The sequence below is a fragment of the Macaca mulatta genome, chromosome 16, assembly GCF_049350105.2.
Source record: "Macaca mulatta isolate MMU2019108-1 chromosome 16, T2T-MMU8v2.0, whole genome shotgun sequence".
NCBI lineage: Eukaryota > Metazoa > Chordata > Mammalia > Primates > Cercopithecidae > Macaca > Macaca mulatta.
The window spans coordinates 89423288-89438262 of NC_133421.1; the positions used below are offsets into that span (position 1 = coordinate 89423288).

The following is a 14975-nucleotide window of genomic DNA, read 5'->3' on the forward strand; positions in this document are numbered from 1 at the left end:
TTGCGGCTGGGCCGGGGTCAGAGGCCGGTGACCCTCCCTGGATGGGCCCAATTCCAGTCTCAGCCGGCCTGAGCCTGCCCCCCACCCGGCCAGAGGAGACCAGGTAGAGTCCACATCCACGTCCTCGGAGTGATGAGCACTCACGGGTGCCGGCATTGCCACTGCCCGGTCTCCAAGAGAAGCCCTGCCTTCCTCTGAGCCCCCCGACCACCACCACCACGTTTGCTCAGCCCTGTTCGTCAGCGTGGCAGGGGTTAGGCCAACAGGAGCTGTGAGAATTGCTTCATCCACAGAAGAAGAAAAGAAACAGAGGAGAAAGAGAGGAGAGAGAGGAAAATAACCAAGTCTGTCTCACATTCAGTATTCCATTACCCCAGATGTCTGGTGTCACAAAGACACCGAGAGTCCTGGTGGCTGACCGAGCACCCGCTGATGGAGTTTCAGGGGTCAGGAGCGGGGGGCTGAGGCCTGGCTGCATGCACGGGGGGCTGATTTTCCTATCCGTGCAGCCCTGAGTGTCAAATGTCAGGGGTGCCGCCCTGAGCAGCACAGTCCCAGTTCAAATCCAGCTCCCCTCTCCAACACCTGCTCTGTGGTCCTGGGCAAGTTGCTAACCTCTCTGGGCCTGTCCTCCTCTGTAAATCCAGGACCAGTGGCAGGACCTGTCTCATAGGGTGGTCTCAGTGATAACATGAGTTAATATTCACAAACAGCTGCGAATAGGGCCTGGTACATGGAAGGCCTGGGTATTAGGAAGAGACAGGGCAGCAATTACCTTGTATCAAATCGTGAGAATGTCATTCACTCTTTTAGACCCACCTCCAAGCCTTCTTGCTTCTCTAGCAGAATGTTTCTGGTCCATGAACCCCACCCCTAACAGGTGTCTTCTGTGACATGAAGAGAGGCACCAGGCTCAGAGCTCTGGCAGCCAAGCAACAGCATAGGATGGACGGTTGCCACAGCTTGATTTGCCTTGTATTTGTTTCTATAATCACCTTCAATTTTTGGTTAGTGCTACTTATTTTTCATTGACATCTGTTTTTTCTTTTTCCTTTTTAAAATTAACTTAAGCGATTTTTTTTTTTTTTTTTTTTTTTTTTTGAGAGACAGTTTCGCTCTTATTACCCAGGCTGGAGTGCAAAGGCACAATCTCGGCTTGCTGCAACCTCCGCCTCCGGGTTCAAGCAATTCTCCTGCCTCAGCCTCCCGAGTAGCTGGGATTACAGGTGTGTCGTGTGCCACTACGCCAGGCGAATGTTTGTATTTTTTTTTTTTTTTTTTTTTGAGGCGGAGTCTTCACTCTGTCGCCCAGGCTGGAGTGCAGTGGCACCATCTCGGCTCACTGCAAGCTCCGCCTCCCGGGTTCGCGCCATTCTCCTGCCTCAGCCTCCCGAGTAGCTGGGACTACAGGCGCCCGCCACTGCGCCCGGCTAATTTTTTGTATTTTAGTAGAGACGGGGTTTCACCGTGTTAGCCAGGATGGTCTCGATCTCCTGACCTCGTGATCCGCCCGCCTCGGCCTCCCAAAGTGCAGGGATTACAGGCGTGAGCCACCGCGCCCGGCCGAATGTTTGTATTTTTAATAGAGACGGGGTTTCACCATGTTGTCCAGGCTTGTCTCAAACTCCTGACCTCAGCTGACCCGCCCCGCCCACCCTGGCCTCCCAAAGTGTTGAGATTACAGGCATGAGCCACCACGCCCAGCCTAACTTAAGGGATCTCTTGATGTTCCTTAAAAAAGTCTTTTTTTCTTTTTCTTTTTTTTTTTTTTTGAGACAAGAGTCTCACTCTGTCACTCAGACTGAAGTGCAGTGGCACAATCTCAGCTCACTACAATCTCCACTTTCCAGGCTTAGGTGATCCTCCTGCCTTAGCCTCCCAAGTAGCTAGGGCTACAGGTGCCTGCCACCTGTAATTATCAGCATGCCCAGCTAATATTTGTATTTTTAGTAGAGATTGGGTTTCACACTGGTCACCAAATCCTGACCTCAAGTGATCCACCCACTTTGGCCTCCCAAAGGGCTGGGATTACAAGCAGTGAGCTACTGTATCCAGCCAAAAATGTCTTTTAAAAAATTAAATTAGCTGGGCACAATGGCACATGCCTGTAATTCCAGCACTGTGAGAGGCAGAGGCAGGAGGATCACATGAGCCCAGGAGTTCGAGACCAGCCTGGGCGATATAGTGAGACCTCGTCTCTACAAAGTTTTAAAGTTAGCCAAGTGTGGTGGTGCATGCCTGTAGTCCCAACTACTCAGGAGGCTGAGGTGGGAGGATCGCTTGAGCATTGGAGGTTGCAGTCAGCCGAGATTGTACCACTGTCCTCCAGCCTGGGCAACAGAGCAAGACACTGTCTCAAGAAAAAAAAATCATATTAAGTAACAAAGAATGAGTTGATTTAAAGAGAAATGTTGACTAAGTAATAATTAAGGTGGCTGGGGAACATGACAAATTACATACAAGAGGTTGACCAACAGCAAACCTGCTGGGGGTCATCAAGCTCTGGCCTGCCTCCTCTGCCCATCAACCATGTGGCCAGCCCAAGAAGCTTCTGGAGGGTAGCACTGGCCTCCCATGGGCAGCATCCACAGATTCCCCCCAGTCTTCCCTGCCAAATGCACGGTATTTCCCAGGTGCCCTGCACCCTTCCTGGCTATCGGATGACCAAGTCAGGACTGCTCAACACCAACCTTGCAGTTGACTGTGTGAAGCTCATTTTACCATCAGCCCAACTGAAACAGACTTGGAAGAAAACCACAGGTGACACAAAGCCATGCACTGCATACTGGAGCCACTTGGAGCTGACTGGGGACGAGTCACACAGATACATCATCCACACAAACCTGTCAACCCAGATCCTTCTCTGAATTTAGCCAGTCCAGGTGCTAGCAGTACCACACAAAACATCCGGGTACTGACTGGGGTGATTCTTGCAAGGCAGGTCACACCACTGGGACACAGAACACCAGCTTGGGGACAGGCGTGGTGGCTCACTCCTGCAATCCCAGAACTTTGGAAGGCCAAGGCAGGTGGATCACCAGAGGTCAGGAGTTTGAGATCAGCCTGGCCAACATGGTGAAACTTTCTATTAAAAACACAAAGATTAGCTGGGTATGGTGGTGGGCACCTGTAATCCCAGCTACTCGGGAGGCTACAGCAGGAGAACTACTTGAACCCAGGAGGCAGAGGTTGCAGTGAGCCAAGATCGCGCCACTGCACTCCAGCCTGGGTGACAAGAGCAAAACTCTGTCTCAAAAAAATAAAAAGAAAAAGAAACAGAAGAGAAGAGAGAAGAGAAGAGAAAGAAAAGAAAAAAAAGAAAAGAAAAGAGAAAAGAAAAGAAAAGAAAAGAAAAGAAAAGAAAAGAAAAGAAAAGAAAAGAAAAGAAAAGAAAAGAGAAAAGAGCCAGCTTGGTTAGGAGGCCCCTCCCCAGTAGAGTCAGCTCTGTATACTGTCACCAGGAGGCGGCGCTCTTGGGCCCCTCAACACTCCTGGAAGCCTTCCTCACTTCCTCACTTCCTCGGGCACCTTTTGAAGCAGTGAGAGTTGAGAACTCCCTTCTGTTCCTCCAGCTCCTCCTTCTCCTCCTCCTCCTCCTTCTCTGAAAAAGCTTCAGTCAAGCTTAGACCCAGCCTTGAGATAGTGGTCAAGGATAATTGCTTGCTGAAGTCCTAGATGGACCCCCAAGTGAGCACTGGTAGTTTAGAGAGGAGAACTGAAACCCTCAGGGCCAGGTTTTTCGGGGCAGGGGGGATCCCCTGAGGGAAGGAATCAGTAGTCCCATCCGTAGCACAAAGACCACCCTGGATCAGTGGTTTCCAAATCTGAACAAGCCTCAGAATCGCCTTGTGAGATCTGGCGCGGGGCGGGCCACGTGCATCCACTCCCACACTCCTGAACCTGCAGGTCTGGGGTGGGCCTGAGAGTCTGCATTTCTGACCAGAGCCCGGGTGATTTCGCTGCTGCTGGCCTGGACCCCACGCTGCAGAATCGCTGCACCTGATAAAGGTTATGGATAAATGAATGCATGAGGGAGTGAAAGCTGGTCTCGCCCATCCTCCTCAGGTTAAACGGATGAAAAGGCAGCACCACTCCTGGGCCAGGCACTGGGCAGAGGAGGTAGGGGAGCACAGGCGCCTCCAGGCTCCATCCCAATGGGGCCTGGCCAGCGCCTTCCCAGAGAGGGGCTGCTTGCTTATGCAAACAAGCTCGCTCTTTCCAGAGTGCAGGGAGCACGGGCCCAGATTCTCTCCTCTGCACTGACGTCCAGCCTGTGTCAAAGGCAGGGACTTCCTTGGTTCACTATCAGCCTTTCCTTGTGTCCTGGGTCGGAACAGGAGCACCTGTAGGTTCATGTAACCGACAAGTCTGCTCGCGATGCCGTCCTGGACTCCTTAAGGCCTGGGCTCCCCGTCTTTGGAATGGGCGAGTTCATCTCCCACAAGCCGATCCTAAGGGTTCGGAATAACCACGCCTGCAGCTTCCGACCTAGGAGCTGCAAACACCTGGCGTGGGGCCTTTCAAGGGAAAGAAACAGCAAGAATTACTCTGTCCCCAGCTCCAGGCCTGCAGAGGACCCGAGTGAGGTCCCCGGGTTCCCCAGGCAAGGTTCTCCTCCGCAGCAAGTACCGCGTCCCGACCCCTGCCCCGGCGCCCCACCAGGAGAGATGTCAAGGCGAGGGAGGATTCCCCGGGGTGCTTGCCGGGGCAGCCCAGTTCCTCCGCGGGCTTCTTTGGGACGAGCAGCCTCCCCTCCCCCACGCCCACCGTCCGAGGTGCGCAGGGCCCCCTCCCCACCGCAGCGGCGCGGGGGCTGCAGGAGCATCTGTTGCCATGGTGACGCGCGGCGCTGCGCTCCTCGGATCCCGCGCCACAGCCGCCACCACCACAGTCCAAGAAGCCGAGAGCTGGGGCTCAGGCGGGACCGGGACACGGACACCCCGCATACGCTCCACACACACTACACATCTGCGACGGGCATCCACGCACGCTACACACCGGCACACTTACAGGCACACTCATGCGCTTGCCACCCCTTCCCCCCACCCATAGACACAAAACACACACGCACACACTGCACACATCTGGCACCGTGTGCACCACCTCATGCCACAACCAGCCACACACCCCACATGCGCCCGAACAACACCCTTCACCCACACCGCACACGCTGCAGCCCTGTCCACGCTACATGACGCATGCACCCCACACACCCACTCGGGACCCCGACGCGGGCGGACAAGCGATGGCAACAGGCCCTCGGGGTGGGCCGTAATGAGTAGGGCGGGCGGCAGGGGTCGCACCCGGGTCGGCGCACGCGCAGCAGGCTAGTGCCACCCCCTCCCCCTCGCCGGCCGCCACATCTTTGCCCTCTCTGCGGCCGGGCCCTGCGGGGCACCCTGGGGGCCCGACGGCCTCTGGGAGCGCCGTGGGCTCCGGCCCCGCACCCCGCGACGGAACGGTCAGCGCAGTCCCCCGGGCCCTCCGCCCCTCGCCCGGCCTTGCGCACCCCCCGCCTCAGGGAGCGACCGGGTACGGTATCCCAGGGCGCGGCGCAGCCAACGCGCAACCCGCCCAGGTCAGGGCTGCCCGCGCCTGGGCCGCCGGGGGTGCGGTCCCGCAAGGGCGCGCGAGGGACTGGGCCTCGGGACCCCCACCCCCGGGATGGCTCCGTCCCTAGCCCGGACCGCTCCCTGGAAGAGGTCGCCCTGCCATCCCGTGGGGCTGGAGGAGGGATGGGGCACCTCTGGGGCGGGGCAGGGACCCGGGCCACTCGCGCACCCGGGGAGCCGGGAAAGCAACCCCCGAAGGCCCCAGTCTCTCCCGGCGACTGGAGAACCCAATCAGGCTATGTTTTCGGCTTTGGTTTTGGTGACAGATCACTGTGTGACTTTTGGCTTGTGTCTGAAGAGGTTCAAACAGTGGAGAGGCAACCCTAAGAGAACTGTCCATCACCACGGATCAATTTACATAAATGAGTTTTCTCACGGTCCAAGCCCATAAAAATAAAAACAGGTTTGGAATTGATTCTGGGCTCTGTCCTAGACAATAAATAATATTTACCCAATGACACCTGAACCACTGGGAAAAAATACAGTCCCATCCATCTCATTAAGAGATGTAGTCCAACAAAAATTTTACTTTTATGTATATAATAAACATATACTGCAATTTTAATATATTTATGCTGGTTTGATCAATTTAATAATTCAATTTAATATTCAATGCAGAATAAATTTTTTAAATACTGACAGCCTTAGAGTCACAGGAAACAAAATATTTTAAATCTAAATGATGGTTCAAATATTGTTATTTCTAGACCTGGTCTAATTTTAAAAGAATTTACTTCATGAGCATTTTTAAGACATAGGTTAACATTTTTTAAAGTTTGAATAATTCATGTGCCTGTTCTTGTTGCAGACATATGCTTGGGTGATCAGTGAATGACTTTCAAACATAAAAATTTTTATTAAAATAAAGTTTTGTAGAAGAAATGAAACAGAACCCAGAGGCAAAGGAGAGAAGGATCAAAAAGAACCTGCCCTTTTATTGGGTCACACTGCTACCTTATTTCTATTTCCTTGGATACACTTAAAAGGATAGCCCAAGGAAAACTGGAGGCAGACTGCACTTAGAAAAAAAAAAAGCTTTCTTTCAAAGGAGTCAGACTTCAGAAGGACTGGCTCACCAAATATAAAAATCCAACAAGTATTTAAAGGGAAAAAAAAAATCCCAAGAGAATCAAGGTTAGTAAATTTACACTACTCTGCCTCCGGTGGTTAGCGGCAGCTTCCTCACGTGATTACACTAATCCTAAAAGCTAGGACACCGGCTGGGAAAAGCAAAAGTCAGCTAAAATTCTTGTTGCTGTAGAGTCCAGGTCCACAGGAAGCAGTTAAGGTTTTATAATTTGGGGACTCTGTGATTTTTGGTTTCAGCTGAGGAATTGTGACTTCTTCAATGATACTGGAAGTGGGATAAAATGTCAGCTTTGGCTTCTACAGAGTGAAGAGCAGTTTTATTTTTTTAAATGCCAAAATTTACAGTATGCTGGAAATCACATACTTTGCAACCATGTAAACTTCATGGTGAAAAAATGGTAGCTGTCAATCTTAAAAGGTATCAGGGACCATTATTTTTTAAAATTCTTTTCCAGGCCATGTGGGTGAAGACACTTGGAGGCCATGACCCTAGGCCAGTTCCTTTTTGGACAGAAGAAGAAACTGAGGTTTAGGGGAGGGGAGTGACCTGTCCACTGTCCACAGCTGATAACAAGCAAGGGAGGCAGTGCAAACACCCAGCAGTCCAGAGACACCTCCACCACCCGTCATTAGAGAAAAGTAAATTAATACCACAGCGAGATGCCACTGCACACCCCCTAAGATGGCTAGAACTTTTTATTTTAAAAAAATAGTGAGTGTTGGTAAGGAGGCGGAAATGTTGCAGCCTTCAGAGATGGCAGGCAGGAGTGTAAAATGATGCAGCTGCTGTGGGAATTCTGACAATTCCTCAGTAAGTTGCACATGGAATAATTTATCGAATTATTGAAATTATTTGAATAATTTATTCAAACTTTTTTTTTTTTTTGAGACGGAGTTTCACTCTTGTTGCCCAGGCTGGAGTGCAGTGGCACGATCTTGGCTCACTACAACCTCCACCTCCCAGGTTCAAGTGATCCTCCTGCCTTAGCCTCTCGAGTAGCTGGAACTACAGGCACACACCATCATGCCTGGCTAATTTTTGTATTTTTAGTAGAGACGGGATTTCACTATGTTGGTCAGGCTGGTCTTGAACTCCTGACCTCAGATGATCCACCTACCTCGGCCTCCCGAAGTGCTGGGATGACAGGCGTGTGCTACTGTGCCCACCTTCAAACTTTTAAAAATAGTAACCGATGTCTTGTAAAATGCTCATCAAGTAAACTCTTTTAGAATTAAACCATATCTGGAAATATCCATATTTGAATCATAATTTAAATTTAAAATTTCCTGTGTACACATATGACTCAGCAATTCCACTCATGGGTATACACCCAAAATAATTGAAAGCAGGTGTTCAAACAAAAACTTGTACACAGATGTAACAAGCAGCATCATTCACACTCACCAAAAGGTAGAAATAAAACAAATGTCCATCAAAGATGAATGGACAAACACAATGTGGTCTATCTATATAATGGAATATTATTTGGCCATGAAAAGGAACAAACTACTTAGCTGGGCATGGTGGCTTATTCCTGTAATCCCAGCACTTTGAAAGGCGCAGGTGGGATGATTGCTTGAGCCCAGGAGTTCGAGACCAGCCTGGGCAGCATAGCAAGACCCTGTTTCTACAAAAAGAAAAAACAATTAGCCAGGCGTGGTGGTGCACACCTGTAGTTCCAGCTACTTGGGAGGCTGAGGTGTGAGGATCTCTTGAGCCCTGGAGGTCAAGGCTGCAGTAAACTATGATTGCACCACTGCACTCATACCTGGGTGACAGAGTGACATATTGTCTCAATAAAAAAAGGAATGAAGTACTGATACATACTCTAATATGAATGGACCATGAAAAACATTATGCTCAGTGAAAGAATTCAGACATAAAAGACCACATATTACACGATTACACTCATAGGAAATATCCAGAATAGGTAGCTCCATAGACAAAAAGGAGATGGGAGGTTGCCAGGGGCTGAGGGAGGAGGGTGGGAAGTGCCTGCCTAATGGATTTCTCTTTGGTATAATAAAGACGCTTTGGAGCTAGTTAGTGGTGATGGTTGCATAACATTGTAAATGTACTAACTGCCACTGTTAAATGGCTGAAATAGTAAATGTTATGTGCATTTTTTTTTTTTTTTTTTTTTTTTGAGACAGAGCCTCGCTCTCTCACCCAGGCTGCAGTGCAATGGGATAGTCTCAGCTCACTGCAACCTTCACCTCCCGGGTTGAAATGATTCTCCTGCCTCAGCCTCTCGAGTAGCTGGGATTACAGGCTCACATCACCACGCCCAGCTAATATTTGTATTTTTAATAGAGACGGGGTTTCACCATGTGGGCTAGTCTGGTCTCAAACTCCTGACCTCAGGTGATCCACCAGTCTTGGCCTCCCAAAGTGCTGGGATTACAGGCATGAGCCACTGTGTCCGGCCCTGTTATGTGTGTCTTACCACAACTAAAAGAAAACAGATTCTGCGGCCACATCTTAAAAAAAAAAAAAAGCAGAAGGCAGATAATGGCCATGTTTCAGACAGGGTTTGCTCAGTGGCTTCCACACAGCGGTCCCATCCTCGGGGTGGTTAATAAAAGCTTCTGTTGGGAGACTCAGAGGGAAGGGCTGGGTGAAGCGAGCCGCAGGGGGACCTGGCATGTCCTCACCTGACATCCATCAGCTCCCAGCAGAGGCCAGCAGGAGTCCGGACTCCTTGGTCGGAGAAGCACAGGCAAAGTGGCCAAGGGCACCGCAGAGAGCCCCGGCAAACTTCCCCTTCAGGTTTCTTGGCCCCAGCTGTGGGCCGTCAAGCAAACTTTGTGAATCGACGCTGGTGACCCGACATAGAAATTGACTCTTTCTCCGTCACCCGATTCAAACGTCATCAGATTGCTTTTGGTGTCGGAAGCAGAGCACACCTTAACAAGCACCTCCCCAGCTGTCCCTTGTAATAAAACACACAGGTTGAATGTATTTCCAATGTCTGGAATGAATCAGGGAAGTGGGTTTTTTAATCACCAGCTCTCGGGAGAAACACGTTCTGGAGAGCAAAAGGCAAGAACTAACCTTTTCAACAAACCAACCTGCAGAGAAACCCCTCTGTGAGTCCAGTGTCGTAAATGAAAATGTTACCAGGCTGGGTGTGGTGGCTCATGCCTGTAATCCCAACATTTTGGGAGGCCGAGGTGGGTGGATCATCTGAGTTCAGGAGTTTGAGACCAGCCTGGCCAATACAGCGAAACCCTGTCTCTACTAAAAATACAAAAATTAGCCGGGCGTGGTGGCAGGCACCTGTAGTCCCAGCTCCTGGGGAGGCTGAGGCAGGAGAATCGCTTGAACCCGGGAGGCAGAGGTTGCAATGAGGCAAGATTGCGCCACTGCACTCCAGCCTGGGCGACAGAGCGAGAGTCCGTCTTAAAAAAAAAAAAAAAGAAAAGAAAAAAGAAAATGTTAGCTACACGCACGGCTTAGGGGCAGCTCCCTGAAATTTGTAACTGTTTAGCCCTGGGTGTGTCCGTCCAGGATGGGTCATGTCTTTCAAGCTGCACCTGCCCACAGGAGAGCCCACCCCCAAAATGCTGCAGCTGTCACAAGGTTGCCTCTTGTTCATTCGGTTCTTAACATGGTTGTTCTTACAACTTTATTAAAGAATGAATGGTTTTGGCTGGGTGAAGTGGCTCACACCTATAATCCTAGAACTTTGGGAGGCTGAGGGGGGAGGATTGCTTGAGTCCAGGAATTTGAGACCAACCTGACCAACAGGGCATAACCCCATCTCTACTAAAAATACAAAAAATGTAGCCAAGCATGGTGGCAGATGGCTGCAATTCCAGTTACTCAGGAAGCTGAGGCACGAGAAACATTTGAACCTAGAAGGTGGAGGTTGCAGTGAGGCGAGATCGTGCCACTGCACTCCAGCCTGGGTGACAGAGGGAGACTTTGTCTCAAAAAAAAAAAATTAATGGAAATGGTTTTGGCTGAGTGCAGTGGCTCACACCTGTAATCACAGCACTTTGGGAGGCCAAGCAGGGAGCATCACTTGAGTCCAGGAGTTCGAGACCAGCCTAGACAATGTAGAGAAACCGCATCTCTACAAAAAAAAATTTTTTTTAATTAGCCAGGCGTGCCTGGGAGTTCAAGGCTGCTGTGAGCTATGATGGCACCACTGCACTGCAGCCTGTCTCAAAAAATAATAATGAATAAAAAAAGAATTAATGTTTTCCATTTATATCATTTTCAAAAGAGGTTTGCTCCTCTCACATGAAACTGAGAGAGCCAATTCTGCAAAGAAATTCAAATGGCCAGTAAGTACAGGAAAAGAACCAAAAGTTCCAACAACAATCAGATGCTGTTTGGATCTGATGATTGTTTTTGAAGACAATACTTGAGGCTGGGGCCCTGCCACCACCCACCCAGAATGAGACCCATTAATCATCGTCACCCAGGGCTGACTCTTTTTCGTTGTTGGTTTTCACATCCAGCTTTGCCATTGATCGTACACGAGACCTGGGGCAAATCATTCACTCCCTCTGTGCCCAGTTTCCTCTGTGTTCAGGTGAGGAGCTCCACGTGGTGTCTGCACTGTAGGGCGGACGAGGATCTCTGCTATTCCGTCGGCTGAGTGGGGCCCCATCCTGCTACAGTGACCCAAAGGCAATGGTGAACACAAGAGAAAAGCGTTCTGTATTTTGTGTTGTCTTCATCTGTTCCTGCTGCTATCACAAAACACTGCAGACTGTGAGATTTACAAGTCATAGAGATTTATTTCTCGAAGTTCGGAAGCTGGGAAGTCCAAGATCAAGAATCTCCGCTTCCCACATGGCACCTCGTTGCCGCACCCTCCAGAGGGGAAAAATGCTGTGTCCTCACATGGAGGAAGAGAAGTCCTTTTATAATAAGACTCTAATCCTGCCAGGCGCAGGGGTTCACGCCTGTAATCCCAACACTTTGGGACGCTGAGGCAGACAGATCGCTTGAACGCAGGCATTCAACACTAGCCTGGGCAACATGGCTAAACCCTGTCTCTACAAAAAAATTTAAAAATTAGCCAGGTATGGTGGCGCACACCTGTGGTCCCAGCTACTTGGGAGGCTGAGGAGGGAGGATCACTTGAACCCAGGAGGCGGAGGTTGCAGTGAGCCATTTAACTCCAGCCTGGGAAACACAGCAAAATCCCATCTCAAGGCCATGTGTGGTGGCTCACACCTCCCAGCACTTTGGGAGGCCAAGGTGGGTGGATCACTTGAGGTCAGGAGTTCGAGACCAGTCTAGCCAACATGGTGAAACCTCCGTCTCTACTAAAAGTACAAAAAAATTAGCTGGGTGTGGTGGCAGGCACCTGTAATCCCGGCTACTTGAGAAGCTGAGGCAGGAAAATTGCTTGAACATGGCAGGTGGAGGTTGCAGTGAGCTGAGATCGCGCGACTGCCCTCCAGCCTGGGTGACAGAGTGAGACTCTGTCTCAAAAAAATTAATTAAAAATCTCATCTCGGCCAGGCGCGGTGGCTCACGCCTGTAATCCCAGCACTTTGGGAGGCCGAGGCGGGCGGATCACAAGGTCAGGAGATCGAGACCACGGTGAAACCCCGTCTCTACTAAAAATACAAAAAATTAGCCGGGCGCGGTTGTGGGCGCCTGTAGTCCCAGCTACTCGGGAGGCTGAGGCAGGAGAATGGCGTGAACCCGGGAGGCGGAGCTTGCAGTGAGCCGAGATCGCGCCACTGCACTCCAGCCTGGGCGACAGAGCGAGACTCTGTCTCAAAAAAAAAAAAAAAAAATCTCATCTCAAAATAAAATAATATAATATATAAGGCTCTAATCCCACCCCAGAGGGCAGAGCCATTACAGCCTCCTCACCTCCCGGTACTGTTGCATTGAGGACTAAGTTTCAACTTGAATTTTGGAGAGACACATTCAAACCACAGTAAGTGTCAACGGTGTGCCAAGGCGACGGGTCCTTGCTTCCCTCTCATCCACATTGATGATCAGGCGACCCACTGGATTGGTTTCCTGCAGCTGCTTTGAGAAAGCACCACGGACTGGGGCCGTTGAGCAACCCAGGTGTGTTCCCTCGCAGGTGTGGAGGCCAGAAGTCCAATCCAGAGAGACCATGCTCTCTCCGCAGGCTCCGCAGAGGACCCGTCCTCACCTCTCCCAGCCGCTGTGGACGCCACTGATTTTGTTTTGTGTTTTTATTTTTGTTTTTTTGAGACAGAGTTTCATGCTTGGGGCACAGGCTAGAGTGCAATGTTGCTATCTCGGTTCACTGCAACCTCTGCCTCCTGGGTTCAAGCGATTCTTCTGCCTCAGCCTCCTGAGTATCTGGTATTACAGGTGCCCGCCACCACACCTGACTAATTTTTGTATTTTTAGTAGAGATAGGGGTTTCACCATGTTGGCCAGGCTGGTCTCGAACTCCTGACCTCAGGTGATTCACCCATCTCGGCCTCCCAAAGTGCTGGGATGACAGGCGTGAGCCACCGCGCCCGGCCAGGACACCAGTGATTTTGGCCCACGCCTTCCTGTGTGCATGCTCAGTACGCAGGAAAGCCCTTTCCCTGAAACTCAGAGACCCTCCATCGGTTTTTATTTCTCACTTTTGATAGAGACACAGGCAGTGGAAATATTTTGCTTTCTTCTTAACTATAAGAAAAGCAACAGCATAAACACAGTAACAAACAGTGGTCAACCTCTGGTCTCAGTGCTGAGTGACCCCAGGGAGTGCTGGGATCTGTGGCAGGAATGAGAGGCTGGTGAGGAAGCCACCTATCCTGTGTCAACCAGCCCAGGGTGGCCTGAACACCCTGTTTTTTTTTGTTTGTTTTGTTTTGTTTGTGTGTTTTTTGTTTTTTGAGATGGAGTTTTGCCCTTGTCGCCCAGGCTGGAGTGCAGTGACACCATCTCAGCTCACTGCAACCTCCATCTACCAGGTTCAAGTGATTCTCCCGCCTCAGCCTCCTGAGTAGCTGAGATTACAGGTGCCCGCCACCACACCCAGCTAATTTTTGTATTTTTAGTAGAGATGCGGGTTTCACCAGGTTCGCCAAGGGGTGAGCAGGCTGGGTGTGCCCAGAGTACTTCGTCCCATCTGCTCAGCCACACCAAGGAGCCCAGAGGTTCAGGTTGCCACCTGTGGTGATCTTGAAGTGAAAATACTTCCCTCGGAGTATCTTATAACATTTCACAGTGGAATGAGAAAGAGGACGTTGAGGCACAAACAAAGCCAAAGGCTTAATTGCACGGATGTGGAAAGGCAACGGAGCAGCCGCAGCATGGCTGTGGGGAAGGGCTTCAGTGTCATTGAGTTTCGATTGCAAAGCCAGCTGGAAGCAAATGGGGGAAGCCTCTCCATGCAGGAGAAAGGACAGCCAAAGTGCCCAAAGAAAATGCTCTCGAGAGCCTCAGCCCCAAACAAAAAGTGCTCAAAAAGCTGCAACTGACGCCCAAGATCAGGCCAGCCTAGCCTAGAATAAGGACATCAAACACACTGGAGAAGGAAAGGATAGAAGCTGTTCCCAATCGTCCCCCAGGCCCTATCCTGGGAGCCCCATCACCAACTACCTTTCTCTTTAGTTCTTGGCGGCCCCGATATTGTCATCAAATAAACTTTGGAGCCAACAAACATGGGTAGGAACCAACATTAGCAGAGTCAGCAAATGCACCCTGCTCCAGTAGCTGGGTGGATCCTCCCAATCCACCTCCCCCTTGCCTATTCCTTCTCCTCAACCAAGCGCCCATACCACGCCACCCCCACACCTCCTCATCGGCCAAGCCCTCCCCCACCTCCCAAATGCAGACACAACCTCATCTCAGCTCACCACCATTCGCCAGGGGAGACTCTGACATACGTTGACCACTCCCCGCGCCACCTCTGCTGTGCACTAATGCATTCGCCTAATTTCCAGTAGTCAGTGACATTGCACTGTGGAGGCAGAGGTTTCCACTCACACCAACTCAAGTCACTGTGGACTTCATGGAGCTCAGGCAGGAATTGAGGGCCTAAAGAGGGCTGGTAAATAGTGAAGGAGGTCACAGGCACAAGGTAGAGAAATGATGGTGCCTTCCCACTCCAGGTTTACTTTTTTCTAAAGCATTTACTAAAACTAAATTTGAACATCTAAGTTGGTTATTGCATGATTGAGATATAGGAGCAAAAGAAAAGCTTGGTTGATAGTTGAATTTTCACATGGACAGTAGAATCATCGATGTTCTGCTGTAGGTATAAAATGATTTCCAGGCTGGGCAAGGTGGCTCATGCCTGTAATCCCAGCACTTTGGGAGGCTGA

General features: G+C 50.4%; 1 protein-coding gene and 1 long non-coding RNA gene across 2 annotated transcripts in view; one reads left to right on the forward strand and one right to left on the reverse strand.

The window, feature by feature from the left end:
* The window catches only part of CBX2 (chromobox 2), a 192913-nt gene that overhangs the window by 144967 nt on the left and 32971 nt on the right, over window positions 1-14975 (forward strand). The gene's annotated exons all lie outside the window — the stretch shown is intronic.
* LOC106994150 (uncharacterized) overlaps window positions 8824-14975 on the reverse strand; it is a 29634-nt gene continuing 23482 nt past the window's right edge. The window contains exon 3 of the long non-coding RNA XR_013407427.1: window positions 8824-9096. This is a non-coding gene — a long non-coding RNA (uncharacterized LOC106994150). The remainder of the gene's footprint in view (window positions 9097-14975) is intronic.